Source organism: Acanthochromis polyacanthus, chromosome 17 (genome assembly GCF_021347895.1).
Source record: "Acanthochromis polyacanthus isolate Apoly-LR-REF ecotype Palm Island chromosome 17, KAUST_Apoly_ChrSc, whole genome shotgun sequence".
NCBI classification, from domain to species: Eukaryota; Metazoa; Chordata; class Actinopteri; family Pomacentridae; genus Acanthochromis; species Acanthochromis polyacanthus.
Genome location: NC_067129.1, coordinates 32,727,074 through 32,750,623, shown reverse-complemented (window position 1 = coordinate 32,750,623; position 23,550 = coordinate 32,727,074). Strand labels below are relative to the sequence as shown.

The following is a 23,550-nucleotide window of genomic DNA, read 5'->3' as shown; positions in this document are numbered from 1 at the left end:
TGGGGACTTCAAAAATGTTGAACATGTCAATTTCAGTGTGTGATATTGCACTAAAAACAGTTTTTAGTTCTCTCTACTTCTAGTCATGGTTGCTGTGTCTCCCTCGAAGCGCAGGTGATAAATGAGTCCACAGTGGGTAAAAATGCGACAGGAAGCAAAAAACTTACAAAGCGTTTAAGTGTTTAACTTCATTAAGAGGAAACTCTCTGTCCTTTTTCATAATCTTAGCCCAAAAAAAGGATTCTGATTGAATTCATAGACATTTACAACTCGGCAGGAGGAAAACCCAACAATCGCTACAGTTTCAAGCTGCGCACCAAAGATTAGCGCCGCCAACTCAGTTACCGAACAAATGTGAAATACAGTCACAGTTATGGTGTTGAATAACAGCCAGAAAAGTGATTTGCAGAACATTATGGTCTGACAGAGGAGTTGACCTTTGACGCTTTGGATGTAAAATGTCACCATTTTATCTGATTCATGTAAAAATTCTGGAAGAAAGCATGATCTTCCAGGATGGCATAGTCCTTTCTGTTTCAGGGGAAGATGACTTGGACTTTGTCTTGTGTGTAAAAGCATCAGTTCATGCACACACATAAGCACACACACACATTTCTTATCCACAGACGGGATTCTCCGTCTGTTCAGTTTGGTCCGGGAGATGAAGTGAAGGAGCACTGAAAATTGCTTGTTTTGTTGTTAGGGTTATGACCTATAACCTTTGACTGCAGATTTATGGCCAGTTTATGAGGTGAAGATTTGTGTCAAATTCCTTCTCGGTGTTCCTGAGATATCACGTTCATCACAAAACAGGCGGACAACCTGGAAACAAGACGCCTCCAGCTGCAGTCAGTGTGGAGGCAGAAAAGTTAGAAAACATAAGATTAGCTCAAGCTGTGGCGCATTAGAAAACCAAACTGATCACGGCAGGAACACGCTGATATCACAAGAGACGTGTTAAAATTATAAGCATCTCACAGGTCGCCCCTTCAGTTCTTTGGTTTATCTCCTCTCTGCGAGCAGACAAACTGTATTCTGGAGCAGAGAAACGAGTCAATGAAGTGCAAACTCTCTCCAGTGATGAACAACCTGCTGCCTTTTATATCCACCAAGTCTCCCACTGGGTCCATCTCATGAGTGTACACCGATCTCCACTTCTTCATCTTGCTCAGCTCAAGAAATCACGATGAAAAATGCTTGTTAACAGACAAAATTAACAATGCTTCAAGAGTTTGGGACATCTGAAGCAGATTTCAAGAAGAAATCATCGAATATACTCTTGAAAATGTCCCTAAAGCTCTCGGAGATGTGAAGTTCAGCTTTGTGTTCTATACGCAGCTCACAGAGAACGTAAGCCGATGTTGTGGAAACGTATTCTACTGACTGGGGACGAGTTTCAGCACAAAAACAAAAAACAAAAACCCCTGACTAGGACACATTAGTCAAAGTTATTTCATTCTGATTAAAAGATTATTTTAAACCCATTCATGCACACTATTGGTTGAGATTTATATTATTATAAAAGTAAAATAAATTAGAATAAAGTGTGGGATCACCTGACAGTAGATGCTGTGAACTGATTTTAAATAAAGCTGCTGGTTTCTATTTAATTTTTTCATTTTTTAAACACAAATGGCTTTTCCAGCCATAAAAAGTACAAAACAATCTTGTGTTTTGTTGCAGTTTTCCCAAAAGTTCTCCTTTCAAACAACAATTAATAATAAATAATCCACTTTTTTGTTTTTTATAGCAGCAGAATGGAAAAGAAACTAAATCCTCAGTCTGAATAAAGAACAAATGTCTGAACTCGGTTGAACTAACGCTCTCTGAAGATGACGATACGTCCGTTTGCGTCAGAACATCCTTCAGCTTCGGCGTTTGTTCCCTCCAGACAGACGGGATCACAAAGAAGATGGTCTGCAGGAACGTATACGGCCTGGACTCGGTGATAAACCACCAACTCTGTGTTCCCTCGATGCCCGGTAGCAACAACTGAAGTGAATAAAGTGGGTTTGAACCTCCAGGTGATGCATATTGACACCCACACACTCTATTTCCAGAACCATGGTGCTATTTTGAAGATAAATTCGGCTTCATCGCTTTATTTTTTTTTACGGATCCCATATTTTCACCTAATTTGCGGGAGATCTTCCTCATTATTTCCTGAAAAATGGCCTGTATTCAGCTGCAAATTGAAAGGACACTTCCAAGGAGCACAATTTGGTTCCAATTATGAGTTATTAAGAAGCCGCTCTTTATGTTTTGGAAATTACACATTAGGTAAACGCAAGACACCATTATCCATCATGTGTGCTACAAAAACGAACTGAAATTCTCAATTACATCGAAAATGGAGCACAGAGAGCCACTTTATTTAGCGGGATATTAGGTAATATTGTAGTAACTGGAATAACTGGTGAGTCAGTGAGTGTAATTTATTAGATTATCATCCCAGTAGAATTTCCAGAGAAGCTGAAAACTACACATAAAGACACAATTCAACCAAATTCAGCATTAATGTCATTTTACCCTCTGATCCCTAATAATGTCTTTATTGTAACGGTCAAAACTATGTTGTTTATCAGAATCAGACAGAAAAAAAACATCATAAATTTCAACTTTCTTTTAAATCTAAGCTAAAAGTCCTGACATTTCATCAGTATCCTTTTATTGTGTGCCTCATTCAAACAATTTGTGGCAAAAAAAGTTCTGTAAAAAACAAAAAATTCTATGCTTTCCTGTCATAACCGAAAAGCTATTAGTGACTCAGCTGTGACCCAAAAGAATTCTGAGATATTTTTTGCTGAATTCAGTTTAACTGCAGGTAGTGTTTGGGAATGGTGTGGAAATAAATAAAACAGATACATAAATAATAAAATGTCTACAATATGTAGAGTCACAATGATTTTTATGGCGTTGGTAACATTGGTTAGCACTTGGAAAAATGTTGTAGCTGTTTGTCCCAGGTTTTTAAAATTTGTGTAAAATAAATAATCCAAAAAATTCAACTTACTTTTCATGATTTATGTGTTTTGACTTCGTTCTACTGCACAAAAGACATTTTTTGAGTTCTCTGTCCTAGTCATGGTTGTTATGTTTCCATAGAGGCACAGGACTTTATATTCATAGACAGTGAGTAAAAAACAAAAAACACCCAAAAACTAGATCAGAGAGTGACGATAAATTAATGTTGACTGATTGTGAAGTAAATCTAAATGTGCTTTTTTCACTTATCTTCATTTTTACTTCTAAAAAACTGAAATTTAACAAAGATGTGCTCAATACCTGCAGCCATCAGTGTCTACTTTATACATTTTCAAGATATTTCTTGAAAATATCTTTCTAATTTTTATGAAGTATCTTCAGAAAGCTAGCAGTGAAATATGAAACTTAAATTTTAGCATTTGGTTGCAGGAATTCTTCTTGGTTTTTTTTTTCTTTAGCAGCGAGTGAGAGCTCTGGGGTTTATGCAAATGGAAATAACGACTTTTCTAAAGCTTTTCCAACCGTATCAGAGAAATGTTTTAGTTAAGTCAGAAGAACCTTCTAAAGATTACACCGAGGGAAACGCCTCAACCTCATTTCACTCCTCAGTCTGAATATTATACCGTCACGGAAAGCCCTTAAAACTGGCACTTGATGAATCCCATCATGCATTTCACAGAGAATTATGGGACCTGTGGGAGGTAATTAAAGCTGGCAGCCGCAAATCCAGGTGCACCAATTAGTAGCTAATAAACATAATAAGATAATTATTTCCAAGTGCATGTATGGAGGAGATCATTACGATTATGTGCAGCTATTATTGATCTGTTTTCTTTGTTTTGCTGTTAAGTTGAATCAATAATATGCAGATTTATTTCAAATTAAACCTGTGCAAACAACTCTGCACGGCTTAAATCACAATTGAACGTAATGAAAGATGCATTTCACAGTTAACAATTAGCATTTTGTAACAGTTCAGGATCTAAAAAATCCTCTTTTTTCCCCGGTTAAAAACAAAACAATACACACTGATGATATATGACAACCTGCCATCAGCTATGAGTCTCTGCTGGTGACACCCACCATGAAGCCTGGAGGAAAGAAAAAAAACATTCACAGCAAAGTCACATCCCAGCACGGTGCTCCTGGCACCCGGTCCCATCTGGAGGAACATCACCGCACCGAATACACAAACACACCGCTTTTATTTTTATTTTTGTAGAGACGTTGCCAAACAGCAGTCGAAGCCGGGCTCTTGGTCCGGAGACAACTTTCATGTCTAATCATAAGACAGTCAGGCGGGCTTTAATACTCCTGCACGGGCCAAATGGGCCGACAGATTAGTGGCCAGCTGCGAAAATGGGATTTTGATTTTCAGACCACACATTGGTTAGTGTCCCGAAACTCCATCCAGACATTATTAGCTGTGCAAACCTCTCCTGAAAAACAGATTCGGACACCTCGGGAGAAACATTCAGACGATCTGTGCACCTGCGAGGAGACGCTTCAGGTTTAAAAAGCCAACAGGTGCTCCTCATTTAGCTTTGATGACGAAAGCGAGGATTGAGGAAGCACTCGCAGTGAAATGAGACTTCAGTTTCTGATGACATGAAGGGATTAGAGGCCCCCACAAAGAATGGCCTTCTGTATCATCGCTCCAGTTGGCTCCAGGCTACCTGCTTGATCCTCCGAACGGTGGAGAGGGAATTGAAACATGGGGGCAGAGTAGAAACGATTACTGGGTTACACGAGGAACCAAGACGTGAAATTAGGTAATAAGAGTCTGTGGGTGGGAGAAAGAGGATAAAAGAGAAGCTCACGTAGAGCATCCAGCAGATATGATGAGCTCTGGCCTTTAAATGAGATACTTTGATCAGCTGGATAGCTCAATGACTAGCACCCTGGACTTTGGCAAGGAAGATCGGCGGTTCAAATCCCACTGAGAACTCTTAGTTCAAGGTCCTTAGTGCTTCCTTGTGTTGTCTCCATTCTCAGATGTACACTACTGTTTAAAAGTTTGGGTCATTTAAAAATGTCCTTTTTTTGAGAGGAAAAACAGTTTTTTCAATGAAGACAACATTAAATGAATCTGAAATCCAGTCTAGACATTGTTCATGTGGTAAATGACTATTCTATACCTCCATAGGGGTACAGAGGAACATTTCCAGCAACCATCACTCCTGTGTTCTAAAGCTACATTGTGTTAGCTAATGGTGTTGAAAGGCTCATTGATGATTAGAAAACCCCTGTGCAGTTATGTTAGCACATGAATAAAAGTGTGAGTTTTCACAGAAAATATGAAATGGCTTGGGTGACCCCACACTTTTAAACGGTAGTGTACGTCGCTTTGGATGAAAGCTAAATGGAATTGTGGAATATTTTATGGGACTTGCGCATGTGTCTGGTAAAATGGCTTCATAGCACCCCCTGCAACATTTGTAAAAAAATAAATAAATAAATGAAAATTAGGCCCCGCAGGACGTTTCAGCTTGGATCAACTCCGATCAGCTTTGGAAAACACTGATAGTCGTTTAGGATCTTTTAAGGCACTTTCAAAGAGAAAGCATTGAACATGCTCTTGAAAATTGCACAAAAGCTCTCCGTCATGCTAAAGTGAACTCACAATTTGACAGAAAATCCGCTATTTGAGGGGGTTAGAAGCAGAGTGGTCTAATCCACAAAAAAATCCGAATTGAATTTGATGTAATTTCTGATTTATAGATTTTAGTGGCAAAGTGGTCGAACCCACAACCCAAACAGAGCGTTACAGTAGCGCTTCCAATGTTAGACCATTCTTGAACGCAAAACTTTCTCAAAAACTACAGAAAGTGGTTTCGACCACTCTGCTTCTAAACTCTTAATTTATTCCTTTATGGGCATGAAATGTGAAAAAAAAAGATTTTGTGTGTTGAGTAGCACCACTTTTCTGGCCTTTTAAATTAACGTACATCTACATCTGGGATGTCAAACTCAGTGTAGTTCAGGCGCCACATACAGCCCAATAAAATCATAGCAGAACAACCTATAAATAACTAATTTTTTCTTTTTGTTTTAGTGCAAAAAGTACATTCTGAAAGTGTTCACATTGAAAAAAAATTATCTTTTTTATAAAATATTCTGAACAACCTGAAATTTCTTGAGAAGAATAAGCGAAATTTCAACAATATTATGCTTCAGATTATCATTTATACATTACAACTCACAGATCCCAGAATATCTATAAATGAACAAAACATTCAGTCTCAGGTATCTGAAACTGATGAAAATAAATAGTTAAAACAGTTAAGATAGAAGTTATGTTTACTGAAAAATTGCATTGTTTATACCTTCTCTGATTTTCACACTTTGCGAAGTCAGATTGGAGCCAGTGGCGGGCCGGATTTTGCCCATGGGCCTTATGTTTGGCACCCCTGGTCTGCACTGAGTGATTATGCAACTAATATCAGCTTACTACATGACCATCAGCTACAACTCCTCTGCTTTTGTCCACAGTTTATCCTCACACAACCGTCTCCATTTTTTTCACCATTTTTTGAAATGAAGTGCGAGCTCAGACAAACCCATCTTATCTCGCGATCTGTTCAGCTAAAAACACCTGTGTCTTCTGTTCCCTGAAGATTATTTGGTATTTTACATCTCTCTGCAAAATTTGCATTTTTAAAAAAAACTGCTCTATTAATACATTTTAATGACTTATAGTTCTTTAAATGGGACACCAGGTATGCAGTCATGCCCCAGAGGTTATGAAAAAACAAACATGACCAACAAAACTAGGTTGGATGAGTCAGTAGTTGTTTTTTAAAAATCTCTTCTTAAAGCAGGTTTTTCTGTGAGCTTTTCCTGATTTTGGTTTAGTTGTTCCTCTCTGGCATCAATTAAAGCAAAAAAACTCATCTGTGTGCATCATATTTAGAAATGTTTACCATGTAAATAATGTCAAAAGAAACATTTGCTCAAAGTCAATGTCAAAATTCATTGTTTTTAGGTTAAAAAATGGTCCACAATAATAAAAACTTGTCTTTTATTCTATTTGTTTTATTCTAATTAACTGTCATGCTGACATTTCTGAGTTCTTACTACTTCTAGTCATGGTTGTTCTGTTTCCATAGAGGTGCAGGACTTTATATTGGAGTGAAAAAAGAACGGACAGTGATTAAAAATGTGACAGAAGCAAATGAAAAACGTCCAAAAACTGCTTGAAACTCAGAGCGCTGAAGCGTGTAACTTCATTAAGATGAACAAAAGCAGCAAGTTACTTACAGCTTCTGTCCTAACTTTTCAAAAAAGCTAATGATATACGCTGTGATATTAAACGATGCTTCAAATCCACACAATTACAGCAGTTTGCAGGTGATGATTTCAAAACCATTTCTGGCCCAAATTACTCAAAATCCGTCATCCATAATAAGCCCAACTTGTTCAAAATCACCTGACATTTACTGGAAACTACAAAACAACTTCAATCATATTATGCAAAAAAAATTGCTGCATTTTCTCCATTCACCAGAAACTTCTGAAGATCTCCTGAAAGTCTGAAGAGTCTAGGACGTATACTTCAAGAGATATGGATCTTAAAGTGGCATCTCGTTCAATTTCCAACTTGTTAACGACTTATTGAAAATTTCCATTGGGCTAGAATTTATGAAAATGTTGCAATTTCAGCTACAAAATTGGGAGAAGTCAGCTTCAGAAGACAAAGATCATTCCTACAAAGTTTCAAGAGATTCTGAAGTGGTCAAGCTTCACTGAGTTGACATGGAATGAGCCATAATTATGTTCTTATTACCTCAAGCTGGCTATAAAATGCTAACAAGATACAGAAAAAAATAGGCTTGTTTGCCAGAATTTGCTGTATTCTCTTCATTCACCAGAAACTTCTGAACGTCTCCTGAAAATCTGACGACTCTACAACTTCAAGAGATATACACACGTGGACAAAATTGTTGGTACCCCTCAGTTAAAGAAGGAAAAACCCACAATTCTCACTGAAATCACTTGAAACTCACAAAAGTAACAATAAATAAAAATTTATTGAAAATTAAATAATCAAAATCAGCCATCACTTTTGAATTGTTGATTAGCATAATTATTTAAAAAAACAAATTAATGAAATAGGGCTGGACAAAAATGATGGTACCCATAACTTAATATTTTGTTGCACAACCTTTTGAGGCAATCACTGCAATTAAACGATTTCTGTATTTGTCAATGAGCGTTCTGCAGCTGTCAACAGGTATTTTGGCCCACTCCTCATGAGCAAACAGCTCCAGTTGTCTCAGGTTTGATGGGTGTCTTCTCCAAATGGCATGTTTCAGCTCCTTCCACATATGTTCAATGGGATTCAGATCTGGGCTCATAGAAGGCCACTTTAGAATAGTCCAACGCTTTTCTCTCAGCCATTCTTGGGTGTTTTTGGCTGTGTGTTTTGGATCGTTGTCCTGTTGGAAGACCCATGACCTGCGACTGAGCAAAGCAGCCCCAAAACATTACTGAGCCTCCTCCATGTTTCACCGTAGGGACAGTGTTCTTTTCTTCGTATGCTTGGTTTTTGAGTCTATGAACATAGAGTTGATGTGCCTTACCAAAAAGCTCCAGTTTGGTCTCATCTGTCCAAAGGACATTCTCCCAGAAGCTTTGTGGCTTGTCAACATGCATTTTTGCAAATTCCAGTCTGGCTTTTTTATGAGTTTTTTTCAGCAGTGGTGTCCTCCTTGGTCGTCTCCCATGAAGTCCACTTTGGCTCAAACAACGACGAATGGTGCGATCTGACACTGATGTACCTTGGCCTTGGAGTTCACCTTTAATTTCTTTGGAGGTTGCTCTGGGCTCTTTGGATACAATTCCAACGATCCGTCTCTTCAATTTGTCATCAATTTTCCTCTTGCGGCCACGTCCAGGGAGGTTGGCTACTGTCCCGTGGGTCTTGAACTTCTGAATAATATGAGCCACTGTTGTCACAGGAACTTCAAGCTGTTTAGAGATGGTCTTATAGCCTTTACCTTTAAGATGTTTGTCTATCATTTTTTTTCGGATGTCCTGGGACAATTCTCTCCTTTGCTTTCTGTTGTCCATGTTCAGTGTGGTACACACCTTTTCACCAAACAGCAGGGTGACTATTTGTCTCCCTTTAAATAGGCAGACTGACTGATTATGAGTTTGGAAACACCTGTGATGTCAATTAAATGACACACCTGAGTTAATCATGTCACTCCGGTCAAATAGTTTTCAATCTTTTATAGCGGTACCATCATTTTTGTCCAGGCCTGTTTCATTAGTTTGTTTTTTTAAATAATTATGTTAATCAACAATTCAAAAGTAATGGCTGTTTTTGATTATTTAATTTTCAATAAATTTTTATTTATTGTTACTTTTGTGAGTTTCAAGTGATTTCAGTGAGAATTGTGGGTTTTTCCTTCTTTAACTGAGGGGTACCAACAATTTTGTCCACGTGTGTAGACATCTGACAGTGGCATCTCGTTCAATTTCCAACTCGAAAATTTCCACTGAAAGAGAAATCATGAAAATGTTGGAGTTTCGCCTGGATAATGGGCAGATGACAATTCCAGATGCCAAAGATCATCCTTACAAAGTTTCAAGAGATTCTGAGATGATCAACTTGGAATGACCCAATAATCAAATACAAAGAGTGTGAGAACCCCCTTCAAACAGCGGGATTGCAGAGCTGAAATGAAAAGTACTTTATTAGAATAACTTGTATAATCAAGATTTGAATTCTGGAGCTTCCTCATTGGGAACAGATGGCTAAACAAACATCGAGAGCTCCCAAAGGGGAACCTCCGGCAGATGCATATACGCTTTCATATTATTTGCCTGTTAGCATTTAGCAAATAATCAAGCCAATTCACTGCGTTGACGACTGAGTGACGGCACAGCTGGCTGTTTGTTGTCTGTCTCAGGCTGGAAGCTAAATGTCGGTTTCATCAAACATGTGGACAGCATCTGGGAATTCATAAGCGGAGCAGCAATCTCCTTTAATCCTCATTAAAAGTATGGGCAGCCGTGATGAGTTCGCTTGGTCATTTCACCCAGAGTGCCCCATTTGTTCGGCTAACAGGCTCACCTCTAGCACGCTGGAGCTAAAGGGAATAGAGCGCCGCTATGAAAAATGACTTCCTCAACTGCACAGAGTGTCACACTGCAATCGTAAGGGCAGTTTTTGCTCTCCCAGTTTGCACCTCGTTTGATTTCCCATGGGGGGGGTGGGTTGCAGTGCTTGTTTCGGAGAGTTGGACCTCCCATCATTCATTCGGGATCATGCCGTCGGATCCTCACACATCTAAACACAACAATAAAGTGGGCTCATATGCTCTCCCGTTGCCGCTCTGTTGGATTTTTTCCTGGAAATGTTTATTACTGTCCTTCTGTACACAGGTCCAGGCAGCTACAAGAGAATATAGATTTTTGCGCAATAAGCGGTGTAAAAATAACACCTTAATAAACCAAGTAAGTGCTCAACTCCACAGCAAACCTTTGCCTGACATCTTTATTATCTCATAGGTTATATTAGACTCATGGTTCCGCCTTGAAATGTTTCAACAGGAAATCTGTAGCCGCAAAATGCAAAATACAACAGCAATGTGATCACCTGTACTTTTATTTAACAGGTTTTTGGACTGCTTCAGTGGAAGAATTAACCTATAAGCACCACTTACATCGTCTCCAGCAGCGAGAGGTCAGGATGGAACAGACAGCTGACTTTGACACGTTGGCAGTAATTAATTTATCAAGCCCCAGGTAGCACAGTGGGACATTAGCCTTTAATACAAGACTCATAGGGTGTGAATAAACCATACCCCTCAGCCTTTTTACGAACAGTAGGGGTCATTCATGATATCTCTGCTCCATGTCTTCGCTGCCAAGTCAAAGAAGCCAAAACCTTGTACAAACCGGTCGTCTATAAATCACTGTTAAAGGTCCTGAAAGATAAATGGAAGAGAAGAGAAATACATGTAATAATACAAACATTCCTGCAGCAATATTCCTGAAAAATACCCATCTCATTAAAATACAGTTTCTAACCTTAATTTTGAACAAGATTGTATTTATTACCTCCGCCAAGGAGGTTATGTGACACCCGGCGTTTGTGTGTCTGTCTGTCTGTCTGTTAGCATGATAACTGAAAAACGCCTGGGCAGATTCACATGACATTTTGAGGGGATGTAGACTATGGTAAGAGGAAGAGCTGATTTAATTTTGGTGGCAATCCGGAAAGGATCCTGGATTCTGGATCACTTTGAATTTTTTAGTATGTTTTAGTGCAGTGATTCTGAACCACTGGGCCGCGGCCCACCAATGGGCCTCTAGCGCCGACTAGTGAGCCGCAAAAAACTTTCAGTTCTGCCACATGTGGGCTTGGAGAGGGGCGCAGGACCGCAATACAGCTTCCCACCACTTGGTGGCAGTGAGACGTCAGCGAGTTGTTTACACACCCCAAAAAGAGCGACGGTAGAAGAGGTTAACTCATGGGTCAACTACGAAGGTCTCGGCAGCATTATGGAGAAGTTTATGAAATGAAAAAATGAAGATAAGTGAAGTCAACCTATCATCAAAAACAAAATGTGTGCGCAAGTATAACCCGGACTTTATTAAGTTCGGCTTCATGAATGGAGGTAGCGAGGCAGAGCCGAGGGCGCAGTGTGTGGAGTGTGGGCTTACGCTATCAAACGAAGCACTGAAGCCTTCAAAATTAAGGCGGCACCTGGAAACGAAACACGCACAACTAGTTGGAAAGCCGATGGATTTTTTTAAGAGAAAAGAGCTTGGGCTACAGATGCAGAAAAAATCTATCATATCGCTGACTGGCAGTGCTAAGTGTGCTTTAAAAGCCAGCTACCTCGTAGCCAGACATGTGGCACAGAGTAAGAAGGCGTTCACCATCACAGAGGAATTGGTTCTGCCACTGTGGACATGTGCCGTGAGATGATCGGGGAGGCTGCTGCAAAGCAGCTGATGACTATTCCACTCTCAAACGACACGATGAGTCAACGTATTGCTGACATGGCCTCCGACATACAACATCAGCTTCTGGAGAGAATAAAAACTAGCCCATGTTTCTCTTTGCAGCTAGACGAGTCCACGGATGTAACAAATGCAGCACTGCTATTGGTTTTTGTTCGCTATCGCTGGGACAGCAGTTTGCAAGAAGACATGCTCTTTTGTGGAGAGCTACCAACCCGAACTACAGCTGAGGAATGTTTCCGCTGGATGGATAACTACTTCATGGAGAACGGCCTGGACTGGCAGAACTGTGTTAGGGGGTGCAGTGACGGTGCCGCGTCAATGACTGGTAGGCACCGAGGCGTCATCAAGCAGATACTTGAGCGTGCGCCAGAAGCTAAATGGACCCACTGTTAGTTTGCACTGCTATGGTTGAACATTAAATCTGTTTTTGAGAAACTGTCAAACTGTGTGTAAGAAACACTCAAGAGACAGATTTTCAGTAATTCTACATTAACACTTACCAGACACCATTAGCGGCTACAGAAGTCTCTGTCATGGTGGCCCATTGCTAGCTAAACCCCTACAATGCGACCAGCCATACAAACATCAACAAAAAATCTAAATTCAAACATGAAACAACTGAAATAACAATCACAAAACTACACATTAAACAATGTGGATTTGAACATCAATATTTCCATGGTTCTTGGTGTTGCTAACACAAAACTAGCCGTAGTTTTTAGCATCCACTTCTTGGCCTTGCTACAGTATTAAACACAGCTAAACAGGTTGCAGTTTTCCACAATTAATAACCTGCAACATTAATAATCTCTTAACAGTAGTTTGGTGTCATAATAATCCTCACAGCTGATCTAAATGATGGAACGGACAACAGCTGGTCGGCATTAGTCCAGCTGCTACAGTAGTTTTCACGCTTTTCAATAATAAAAACTATATTTTGAAGGTTATTGGTATTAAACACTGAGTAAAACACATTATACATATCATTTAAGTACTCACCAATATTCATTTTTCATGTTGTCATTATTAGTATGAAATCTAATTCATGTTATCATGTATTGCATAAATAAGACGCGTTTGTGAAATTATGATATATTTAATAATCTATTGTACAAAAAGTGTAATTTTCTTTTTTAACAAACTAAATTTAATGGCTATTCACGGTGACATTGTTTTACTATTTTACATCAGACATGGTTTATATTTGTACTTTTATTCATATTTTTCTTGTATTTCAACCACAAAGAAATATATGGACAACAAGGAAAAATTCAATAAAATTCAATGAATTTTTGTATGACATCTCCACAATATCGAATAATTCTAAGCCCCTTTCCAGCCGGTTGTGAAATCCACTCCCATTTCCCTGCTTCTCCCAGCATGCAGCCAGTTTCCACGTCTTACTGGCAGAAGGTTAAAACCACACTGAGACTACACCAAAGCACAAAGGCAAACTCTACACACAAAGACTTTAGTTTGCCCTTTCAAATGAGTGTTTCTTGAAGATCGAGTCGGGGGAAAATGTGTTCTCAAATCTGGGATAATGGCAAAGGGAGGAGAAAATGGAGGAAGATTGCGGCCTCCTTTGAGCGAGTCTCAGACATGTCGTTTCCTTCAACAACAATCAGCGGTGTCAAAGATGCACGACAGACAAACATATGCCGTGGCAACCCCCCTTGGGCCAATCAGAGCATCTTGGAAATGCGACTGTGAGCAACAGACGGACAACCAGATGAACAATCGGACGGACGGCAGTGGGACAGATCGGGGTCAGTTCACATCCACAACAAGAATCGGAGTGTAGAGGCGCACATGTTTACTCCAGATTCAACAAACGGAGGAAGTCAGATGGTGGAATGTGGCACAACTTTTACTACGACATGGCTGCCACTCGTGCTGCCCATCTGCACAGAAAAAGACGCATCTTGGCTTTTTAGATCTTCTGAATATGTACTACTAAGGATGGAAGATGGGGGAATAGAGCTATAATATAAAGTGTTGTTATTAGTTGGTTTTACATTGTATTATGTCAAAATTCTGCTTGACCCAGTAAGTTTTAAATCTCCTGAACATGTACTACTAAGGATGGAAGACAAAAATGCTTCATTTAGTCCATAGGAGGAAAAAAAGGTGAATTTTATAGTTAGCCACCTTGTTTTGCATTGGACACTTGAGCCTGTTTATTAAATTGTAACTCATTAACAAAGAAAAACACAAAAATGGTCAATTTATACACAAATAACACTGATTGTAAGGTCAGAACCTCGTTCAAACCAGTCGGCTATAAATCAGTGTTACAGGTCTTGAAGGATAAATGAAAAGCTGCACTGTAAAAAGAAATCAATGCAGTAATAGTAATATTACTGCAGCTGATATACCAGAATCTCATAAAAATACACTTTCTAGTCTTAATTTCATACGAGACTGTGTGTATTTTCAGCCTTCTGATGCTTATTAAAGGGTGTAAAAACAATTAAATTAACTACAAATGGCCAAATATAGCTTTAATATAAAGAAACAAGTGTGATACTGAAAATGTGGTGTTAGTTGGTTTTATATTATGTCAAAAAAAATTGGGGAAAAATGCCTCATTTAGTCCATACATTGGCAGAAAAGGTTAATTTCGAAGTAAACCACCTCATTTTGAATTGGGCACTTGAATGTCTTTCTTTAAGGGCAACAAAGAAAAACACAAAAATTAACAATCTATGCACAAATAATATGGATTTAGCCCTGATGCACATTCAATAAACAAAGCAAGTAAAGCCCGGATGCAACTTTATTTCTGTATACTCTTTAAAAAATTTAAATACTGTAACTCTTGTATATTCTGTTGATTTTTTCTATATTTTAATCTTATGTCATTTTTATTTTATTATTAATTTTATTTATTTTATCTTATGTTATTTTGTTGTATTATTTCATTTTTTTTTTATTTTACCTTCACTTTCTACCCTAATATTCTGTGTTGTCCTATTGACTACATGTTTCTGTAATAACTTTTTTCCCTTCAGGATAACTAAAGTCACCCAAGTCTAAGGAGACTAAAACTCTGAGTGGCTCACCTGGAGTGCAGAGCGAAACTATTTTAATTGATTACTTCTTCGGACGTTAAAATGTCCAAAGATGGTCAAACATGCCAATCGGTGCAAGCCAAGGGTATTCAGTTTACTGGCATAAAGGAGGAGAAACCAGAAAATACTGAAAAGTAAGAAGCTAATGTCAGCATATTTGCAGGGTTTTTTCTTCAATAAAGTCTTTAAAATTAGGCAAACCTTTTAACTGATCACTAAAACAGTAAGTGATTTACTGTCGCACTCCAAGATCAAGTCCATCAGTCCTCAGGGCAGGCGATGCAGTGAAACTACCATTTTTTTTATAACTATCGATCAAATGTTTGAGCATTTAGTGTGAAAAATACACATTTATAGATCTCATAAGCCAACTAAAAGCATCTCAACATGAATTATAACAGTAATTAACAATAATGACACAGCAATAACACCGTAATTAAATGAAATCTAAGGTTACAGGAAAAAAACTAAAAAAATCTAAGACAATCGTCTTGTTTAGAAGTTAATCAACTCTTTTCTGTCAGTTCTGCTTTATCAATAAATGCTTTCTCCAAGTCTTAATAATAAAAAACAAATGACTAACAAATTTACAAACAAATTCCATCCATTTGGACCTTTTCTATTCCTTCAAAAATATTCAAACTCCTCACCAGAAAACACCATCTGGCACAAAAATCCAACATTAAACACCAATATTCCATCACCTCGGCCTGTACACCACCTTCTACAACCTGCTGTCACATCTGACCAGGATCTCCATTCCTAAGGCTTCAGATCAGAGTGGCGAGGTAGCACTTTTCAGAGAGGCCATTCATCAAGCTTTCTCAGGTAGAGTCGCTGGTGACGGCGCCGCTTCATCAGCCCAGTAAAAGTTAGTTTTCTTGTTTCTGTGCTGGATCACCACCATGAAAAAATAAAAGAATAAAATAAAGCAGCTTTTGGTTATGAGAAAGCCTGGCGTGCCTGTGTGTGTGTCAGGCCAAAAACCACAACAAAAAGAAGATCAGAGGTTTTTTTTGTTGTCTGGACATCTGGTGTTAACGACTAATTACTGGAATCATCCCCATAATCGGTCAGCGACATCATAACCCCGCAGTTTGGCAACACTGACTCTGGAGGTGGATGGATGTTGGCATCTGGAGGCAGCTGCAGGAACAGCTGATTGGGTTAATAGGAAGCAGGCTGATTAGTGACTGTCTGGCAGAGACAGGAGGAGCTGTGGTTCACTTTGAGCAGTTTACGAGTCCTTAAGCTGCCGCGATTACAAGACAAGTGGATGAATTTATCCCTGCGATGAAGAGGAACTTTGGACGTTAACACCAAATAACAAAAACGCGGCTTCAATTTCATTTAATATGACAAAAAAAGTGCTTAAATTATAACAACAGGGTGATCTGTGACTCGCTGTAGGTTATCATACAGTCTGGAAGTGACTTATTCGATTACAAGGCACTTTTATAAAGTGATATCTTCAATTAGATCTCAGTTAATCCCTCCGGCAAAGACGGTGTCAAAATTAAATTCTAAATTAATTTGAGGAAAGTCAGAGCATCATAGTTTATTCTTGTAGCAAAAAAAAGAATGTTTAATCAACCACCTGTACTTTAATAATACAAAAAATGTGGCAGGTGTTCCCTCCACCCCATCAGTACCATTAACTGTCTAAAGCCAGGAGCAGTTTGTGGGCATATTTGGCTCCTGCCGTATTGTCACTCACCATGGGCTCATTTTTCAAATCAAATCAAAACTTTATTTATAGAGCACATTTTCATACATTAAAATGCAGCACAAAGTGCTATACATATATAGCTATACTATATTTCACTGCAATATATAAAGTCTTACACCTCTATGGAAACAATAAGAGTAAAGGGAACTCAAAACTGTCTTTTATGCAACATGACACAGCTAAAATGTGATAAGGAATAAGTAAAAGCATAACTGCAATTCATTTTACAAAAATTGGAGGAAAAAATGGAGTCATCTTAAACATTTTTCTGAATGGTCGTGGGTGCTACCAATACTGAGCAGGGGGTCCTCAGTTTACGATGTCCTCGATCTACAGCTTTTCGTTCTTACATCGGAACCGGTTACGTGGAACTAGTTGGCGAGCAGAGCAGACGAATACGTCATCACGCAGCGCTATAAGATGGTTTTGTTTACATTCTTGAATTATACCACCTTGGGTTGTGCTACACTCGCTAACTTTTCGCCCTTCATTATGGCTCCCAAGCATAAGTTAGACTCTTCTGATGGAAAAGAAAATGGTGATGGTAAAAGCTGCAGCTGTCCGACTAGTTAATTAAACTCATGCTTTCAAAATGAATTGTGAGTCGCAGCAAACTTGACTTCTTTACTGTGGCTCTTGATGCACATTACAGAGTGAAAACTGCAACAGACCGAATAAATCAACATGTAAATAAAGTCTTTTAACTTAACCAGTCAGTCCAAAAATGAAGTTAATTACTTATGACATTGCCTCTGTGGCGTTTTCAAAGTAAAGAGCCATGCATCCAGAAAAGCACATAGAAGAGCTGATCTTTGCAAACCTACTCAGTGGATGGAGGCCCGAATGTAAATCTGACATCTGTGCTGTGATTGAAGACGTTTGAGGTCAAACAGCTACTGCCTCGATGGGAGGAATCTCCACCAACTTCTTGGAGTTCTTACCTGAAGATCAGTTAAATATCATCTCATTTTCAGTGTTGTGGAATGAAAGTAGGTCCACCTTAGATATGCTTCAGCGTGATTTTCAGTAAAAATCCTGGTTTAAACTCTGATCACTGCAAAAGCAACCACCAAGGAGATATCAAAATAGCGGACAGGAAGTGACAACTGTCAATAGACAACTTCAAAATAAAGGCTTTTTCAAAATAAAAGTACGGCGATAATTCTGTCTTAAGGCCAAAACACCATCGAAGATTTTTTTAAACCGCTGAGCACAGGGTGAAACACCGACGAACATCAGCATTATTAGATCAAGTTGTGAAAACAGTGTAATATATTCTGCTGTCTTCTTGTAAAATGATTCATACATGCATGAAAGTCGTTGGTATTCATGACTTCCATGAAGAACTGATCAATATCATGAGGCATGTAAAGGCTTTGTTTACATTTTCTCCGGAGTTCCGACTTACGGTAAAAAATGGGCTTACATCAATCTGTAGGAATGGAAGTCCAACGTAAGTCAAGGACCTCTGCTCTGTTGCAGTTCAACCTGAATTTTTGTCACATTACTCCCAGCTGAGTCGCTAATAGCTTTGTGGTTTTTTCTAGCGAATCAGGTTAGTATGTAAGTGTATTTTTTGGTTAGATTTTTTCCAGAAAACTTGCAGAATAAAATGATTTTGATTAAAATATGTTTTTAAGTTTAGATTAATCTCCCTAAAGCAACCACACATCACTAGTTTAGCTCAAGGACCATCAGAGGGTTAACAATCAAGCTATTCAATCTGTTTTTATAGTTTCTTTGCTCTGACAAATGGTGTAATTGTTTTTGTTTTTTTAATAAATGGGGCCTTTCAAACCTGCCTGGTTAATGAACATGTTTTTTTGACCCACAAGAATTCATCTAGAGTTTTGGAAGCCAGAACATGTACTTCATCTTCTAAACCTTTCATCTATTATTGAGTGTCATCCACAGGACAGGTGAATATCGAGTATCTGCTAGCATTTCCTGTAATAAAACTCATTGGATTCATTCAGTACTATAGGTAAACACTAACTAAGACAAACTAAGACAACTTTTAATCAAAAGACTGCTCGGTTCTGGCCAACCATTTATATGCTGGGCCAATGTACTCTTTGTCCATAGGCAGAAGGCCAGTGTTGGCTTCACATGATAATGGTTTGCCATATAAGTGAAGCAGCAGAAAAAGTAGATCCATCCAGAGAGTACTGGTCCAAGTTTGTCTTTCTGCTCGGCTAATGTAGTCAGGCTTTGTACCACCTGCCCGGGGACTGCAGATAAACCTTTCCTACTAATTATGTGGCAGTTACTAATTGCCTGTTTTCCCTGTCAAAATGAATAAATGAATATGCAAGTAAACACAGACAGATAAATAAAAACCAGTACAAAGCTTTGAGTGAAACTGCCCTACATATGTACACCAGCTTATGCTTTTAAAACCACTCTGGTGCAAAGCAAACCTCCACCGTGCCACCAAATGGATTTCAAGTATTTCAGAATTAGAGTAATGAAGTCTATGAAAAACTTTTAATTGTGTGAGCTGTTATCTGTCACTGATAGACTTGTGCATTTAGGCCAAACTCTCCTCCCACGTGTCCTCAGAGATCTCTATGACTAATTCATTATTCTAAGCCTCTTTAAGGTTGGCACTCAAAAGCTGTGTGATCACTGCGAGCAGATACAAAGGCTGGAACTTTATTATTCTTAGTTCAGTTTACTTTGCATTCACCAACCAGTTTTAACTCTCATTGTGAGAAAAATTACACATGAAAAAACCAACGCTGGCACCGTTAAATATTTATGCTTAATGCACCTTTTCAGCCTCCTCCTTATCTTCATCCAGCTAAACACGCTCAGTGATGGTTGGGAGGTTAGTCAGATGATTCCAGTCATCCCCCTTGTATCCAAGATTAGAATAACACAGATATTTACATTTAATGCGACTGTAGGAGGAATGTACCTTGATTATATTAAAACATATTCTGTTTACATTTATTTTCATATTTGCCTCGTTCTAATTAATTACAAATTCCAAACCGAGCAGCAGAGAGCAGTGTTCTGCTCTTCAAAGGGGCACAAAATGAGCAGAATCTACCCGTGACAGCTTGATATGGTGTTAACCAATACCGAGGACTCAATGATTATTTGGCCAGCAGCTGAGACTTTTGGCTTCCAGAACCAACAGCACCATCTCCAGCTGCTGTTTTAGAACCAATGCTCCTCAGACAGTAGAGCTTTTCAAGATGTTTTCGACCCAACATGGTGGAACCAAGTTAGGAGGTCCAATATTCTGCATTTCATCAATTCTGGGATCATTTTGTTCAACTTTAATCTTCCATTACATATCAAATACTCCCTCTGGTAAAGACTGTGTCAAAATTAAATTCAAAATTAACTTGAGAAAAGCTGGAGCATCATGACAAAATACTTTGAGGAAGTGAGAATGCAAGACATGGCTCACCTGTACTTTGATAATACGCAAAAAATGTGAACCCGATGTTGGTTGTAGGGTAAAATGAGGCACTCAGTGAATGGCGGTAATCCTTCGAGCACCATGCCGTTTGTGGGATTCTTTTCCTGTCACATTTTTACTCACTGCTGGCTCCTTTTTCTACTACAAAACAAGGTCATGCACTGCTAAATAAACAGCACAATCAGTACAACCATCTCCAGAAGTTGCTGTATCATTTCGTTTAACTGACTCCCAAAAAAAACTATTTAAAATGCACAACTTTGGCTCAGATGCTGCTGATTGTTTCCATCTGTAGTCGCCATGCTGTCTTTCTCAGTAACATCTGTTTCTGTCACAAGTAATCAACACCAAAAGTTATATATCGGTAAATGTGATAAGTTCTATTTTAATCGAGCATGTACAAAATATAAACAAACATTTCAATGAAGTTTAGGGTTGGAGTTTGAGTTATTCTGAAGTTTCATGTTTTCACTTTAACTGTAAATGTATGTCGGTTCCAAATATCAGTTGTCTTCTTGACTACTACTAACCGCTATCGGCCCTGATAATCTACTGTTTATTGGTCACCTCCTAAGGCAGAACGCATGCAATAATAGTGGGCTAAAAATAGTTTTAAAGAGTTTGGCAGAGCAATATAGAAAAGCGGGTCTATTAAAAATCTTTAAAAAGTAAAATATTTGACTTTAGCACCTACGGCTTTCTGCCAAGACCAGCATATTTACTGCAACCAGCTTTGGTGTTGTAGGTTCATCGTGATCGTTCCTGCACTGAATATAATATAATATTCATCCAGGTGCTGCATTTACAGCGTGTATGCATGTGCATTTGCAGTGCATCCTGAACAATACTAGACTTGGTGCATTTTTTGCAACAACCTTCTGACAGCAAACAAAAAGATCACCTATTCCCAGCCGATGACTCCACTCGCATTCATCATCTTCCTCAGCTCAGCTGCCCGTCTGTTCCATCACTTATCTGAGCATCATGACTGAGCAGAAGAGCTGCATATTGGGAATTATGAATAATGAAGTATCTCTGTGACATTGTAATAGAAGTAGAATCACATGTTTTAGACAGTAATGAATTGAGGATTTCTAAATACTGCAGCATAACGTAATGCTGTGAAACCACCTAACCTAGAAGACCAGCTGAGTCTAAGGCTACGTTCACCCTGCAGGCTAAAGTGACCCAAATCCGATTTTTTTTGCCCCTATGTGACCTGAATCTGATCTTTTCATGACAGTCTGAACGACACAGATCCAACTTTTCAAATGCGACCCAGGCCACTTGGATATGTGCTCCTAATTCCGATACATATTGGATCTTTTGCCATGCGACTTCAGTCTGAACGGCCAGGCCACATTTATCCGACCTATACGTCATTGGTACACGACAAACGTCACTATTCTACGTTCAAGCAAAACACGTCTTCGGGCTGCTGAAGATGTGTGTCTTGCCGTGAGAGTTAAAAAGAGGCGCTCACATACGTACGTAAAGGTCGCCCTTGTCATTCTAAAATTCTGAATGAAGTCCGCATCTGTGAAGCCTCTCACATCAGTATCCCACCACTCCTGGCTGTGACTCCGCACCCACACAGTTCTCTGGACAGACGTTGCTGCCACTGCCCCACAAAACGCCAGGGTCAAAATCCTGGCTCTCTTCCTTCTTGACCTTCTCCTCAAAACGATTAAGTTATAAATATGCTGGCTCCAGCTGGACAACAACTTTAAAATGGCCAGACATGCTCTACTGCTAGCGTCCATGTTTACTTCCGTAAACTCTCAACACACTCTCTGCGTGTCGTTGTTGTGTCCTCTTCTGCGCATGAGGGACGCTTTTGGTCGTGTAAGGTTCACACAGGAGATCACATACAAGTCGCATTTAATTGGAAATGAGAACGAACTCGCAAAAAAAATCGTATTTCACAAAAAAATCGGAATTGAGCATTAAGCCCTGTAGTCTGAACGTAGCCTAAGGTCATTTTATAGCAGATTTAATTAATTAAAATATGTGTTTTTATACTGTATTTATGTCTCTTTGGAATTCATTTCTCCAAACATGCTGCACGTAAGCTAAAAAACTAAAGTTGCATTACAGGCAGCATTTGTGGGTTCACCAGTAACCTTTGCTTGCATGTTGTCCCATAAAACCTTAACACGATTTGCATTTTTGGATGTGAATATTCTGCACGCTGACAATACGACATAAAGCACATCTCCTGCACTGTTCTGTTATGAGGTACACTGCTGTTTTGTAGACGCTACACACAGCTACTCATGTGGCCCCCCTCCCATGACGGTATAGATTGGCACAATATTTTTCATATTCTCTAATTGGTATCTTTTCGAGTCAATTAAAATGAAAGCAAAATCAATCAATTTCTCATTATTTCTCAGTGCCCCCGGAGACCTCCCTAATACCTCGCTTTGAGAACCAAAATATTAATCCAGCGCTAATTGAACAGGTTCTTAATGCACATCCACGTCATGAGGAGGCACCGAGTGTCCTGATGCATGTGCTCTCAATTCACATTACTTCATCAGTCAGAGGAAGCATGCATTTTGCATGGACATGGTCGAGTGCTTCGACATCAGGTTAATAGCCGAGTGGATAATATAAGATTTAAATTCACCAAAGTGGCTCCTCAAGCAGAATTTGTAAGCATGGGAGATGTAAAAATTGACAGACGGTGGGGGAGGAGGCTATCACTAATTTAACATATCTGCTTAAGGACAAGTTTAAGTGCTACAAGTTATTTTTTATTCATCAAAGACAGCAAGTAAGAAATGTTTACTAAAATGTTCGATTGAAATTCCAGCCCATGTTGAAATGTTAGCTGAACAGCAGCCGCGCAGGCCCAAAGCCACAGTGTGGAGGAGCTCGCAGCTTTTCCTTTTCCTTTTGTGTGCGTTAAATCCTGTTTCATAGGCTTATTGTAAATTTATTAAAACGTCTTTTGGACATAATATAGCATAGCAGAGGCTATTATCACAGCCAGGGATTCCTTTTCTCTCAGACCCCTATGTAACCTAATAAAGGAATTGATTACACCGGACGTTGCTCAGTCTGGCGGCAGCTCCAGGGTGCAGACCGCACAGCAAGAAGCGTAGAGAAGTCGGGGCAGAAACTTTAATTCTCTTCTATTAAAGTGTAATGTTGTGCAAACGTGCCCATGAGCAGTACTCGATACTCCAATTCTGGCCTAAACTGAGGAAGCTGCTGCTATTCCAGACCGATCCATACGAGCACAGGAGTCTGTTTTCATGAAATATGGAGAAAGTATTGTTCCCAAAAATACCAGCGGTGACTGAGTGAAGTTTTCCTACCTCCAGGCGAGATTTATTCTG

The 23,550-nt window shown here is 39.1% G+C and overlaps 1 protein-coding gene across 1 annotated transcript in view; it reads right to left on the bottom strand.

Moving 5' to 3' along the window:
- tmem132e (transmembrane protein 132E) overlaps window positions 1-23,550 on the bottom strand; it is a 627,726-nt gene that overhangs the window by 591,171 nt on the left and 13,005 nt on the right. The gene's annotated exons all lie outside the window — the stretch shown is intronic.